Here is a 2631-nt window from a genome sequence, read left to right on the forward strand (position 1 = left end):
TGGATTTAGATTGTATAATGAGCCTTTCCAAATAAAACTGAATGTGAATATCAATTATAGCATATTTCTGAGAATGTTTATGAAGATTTGACCATGTGTGTAGTAGAAAATTAAAAACTAAAAGTCCATTCACCAGGTCAAGTCAAAGAATTTAGGATTAACTGGGTTGCTTCTAATACTTCTAGTTCCCATGATAAGGACTATAGGGTTAGTAAATCACATATGGATAACAGGACATTAACTGCAGTACTAATGTTCTTGTCAGTTGAAAATAATAAAGTTCATTTTTGCATAGTAGTTAATCAAATGGAATTAGAGAAATAATCAAGGACTGGTCTGCTTTTCATTGACCACTTTTTTTAAAAAAAGATTTATTTATTTATGCATACAAGACTGAGGTGCAGGCCAGAGGTGCACAAGGGTGAGAGAATCCACCAGAGACAGAGCAAGGAACAGAACAGGCAGACTGACTGAAATACACTGCTGAGGGCAGCAGCAGGTGAGACAGGAGAGGTCTGCCCTGCCATGTGAGTAGCAGCCTGGCAAGCTGCAGAGGCTGCAGATAGCTTCACAGTGCTGTGCTTAACCCCTTGCACCACCAGGAAGCCCGACCACTGTTTCTTAACAGCAACATGTTCCCTCTTTACAAAAACATTTTTTGACTCTTCATGTGATCATTTTTGCTGGGTTTTTTTTTTTTTTGATATTATTCCCTCATATCAAATACTCTATGTCCATTTGCTCTTAATATGAAAAGGTTTCATCTCTGAGACAACATCAACTGATCCCCAATGCCAATTATTTGTAACATATTCTTTCCATATTTAAGGAGAAAAAAACAACCAACTGAATGTGAATGTTATTGATGAATTTAGTCAGGCTGTGTATACAGCTTAAGGTGACCAGAATGTACTATACATTATAGTCATTCTGTTTCCAAAGGCAGAATAAAATTTACATGGAAGCAAGGATAGAAGAGTGTATTAAGAAGATGTGAAATATATATATACACACATACATATATGCACACATATACATACATGCATACATGCACACACATATGTATGATGGAATGCTGCTCAGTGATCACAAGTGGCGAATTCTTGCCATTTGTGACAACATGAGTGGACCTGGAGGAGATTTTATCAAGTGAAATAACAACACAGAAGCAGAAAGAAAAATACAGATTGATTTCACTCATGGAGTATAAAGAAAGAAAACAACAGGAAATCAAAAACTAGCCCTAGAAATCTGACTGTAAAACTGTTGCTGCCAGTGGGGGAAGGGGAGGGTTGAGAAGGAAGTGAGGAAGGAGTGTAACCTACTATGGGGCACAGATATGGGTGCCTTGGTGGTGGGTATGACATGGTAACACATACCTTAAGGGATATGAGCCTATATTTCTGAATCATATGCAGTATTATAAACCAATGTTACCTTAAAATATTTTAAAATTCAAAAAATATAACATATTAAAGGATGGGTTTCCACTTGCAGTTGAGAACCTCTATATGATGAGCCATGAAAGAGCAATTTAAAAATGAGTGATGTTGAGAAGGGCAAGAAGTCTTTTGCTCAGGAGTATACCCAGTGCCATACCATGGAAAAAGAAGGCAAGCACAAAACTGGACCAAATCTTTATTGTCTGGTTGAAAGACAAGTCATGCCTCTGGATTCTCTTATGCAGATGTCAACAAGAACAAAGGCATCTCTTAGAAAGGGGCCACACTCATGAAGTATTGGTGAATCCCAAGAACTACATCCCTAGAACCAAAACGATCGTTACTTGTACTAAGTTATCAGAAAGAGTAGAGCTGATAGCTTATCTCAAAGAAGCTACTAATGAATAACGTTGGCACTGTTAATTATTGCAAAACAAAATGTCTCATGACTTTTTGTGTACACCATATTTAAATTGATTTCATTCACCAGAATACAGATCCTGAATGCCCCCTGGAATATTTTTGTTCAACAGTCTTGATTCAAGGAAGATTGCCTTGTGGTTAAATGAAGATTATTAGCTTCTTGAATTTTGATAGCAATTCCAGTTCAGCAAGTGCAATCACTGTTTTCCCTTCTAAAGATGTAATTGGACTTGATTAGTAATCTTCAGCTATTCACAGAGATGGTAAATGTCATCTCAAAACATTTAGAAGATTGGTTTTATTGTTAGACTTATATGATTGGTTATATTAATATATTTAAATACTGAGAAAATGCCTTCACTGTCTCACAGAACAGAACAATACTCATCTGTGTTTCAAGTTGTGTTAAAGACAAAGGCTTTAGCTTGTTAAAGACAAAGGCTGAAGATAGTTGACAATGTCCATTTTATCATTTTTGTCTTAAGTTTTTCAATTTAATTAAAATTTCCTGTATCTAAAATATTGCCTTTTTCTTAATGAAAGACATTTTAGTGTGATAATATAAAAAATGAGTATTCAATGCATGTTACATCTTATAGATATCTATAAGGTCAGATGCGTTTAAAATTCAACATGAAAAGAGATAGTAGCAAAGTTTGTGAATTCTTTAGCAAGTCAGACTAACATAATTCAGGATTATCTTTACAGCAGCTATTTAAAAATAGACAATCTGTAGAACTACTGAATATGTGAGACTGGTAATGTT

General features: G+C 35.2%; 1 pseudogene; it reads left to right on the top strand.

The window, feature by feature from the left end:
- Window positions 1-1540: 1540 nt before the first annotated feature.
- Window positions 1541-1850, top strand: LOC119246634 (cytochrome c-like; annotated as a pseudogene).
- Window positions 1851-2631: the final 781 nt, after the last annotated feature.

Source organism: Talpa occidentalis, unplaced genomic scaffold, assembly GCF_014898055.3.
Source record: "Talpa occidentalis isolate TD23 unplaced genomic scaffold, MPIMG_talOcc4v2.1 talOcc4.15, whole genome shotgun sequence".
In the NCBI taxonomy this organism is placed as follows: Eukaryota; Metazoa; Chordata; class Mammalia; order Eulipotyphla; family Talpidae; genus Talpa; species Talpa occidentalis.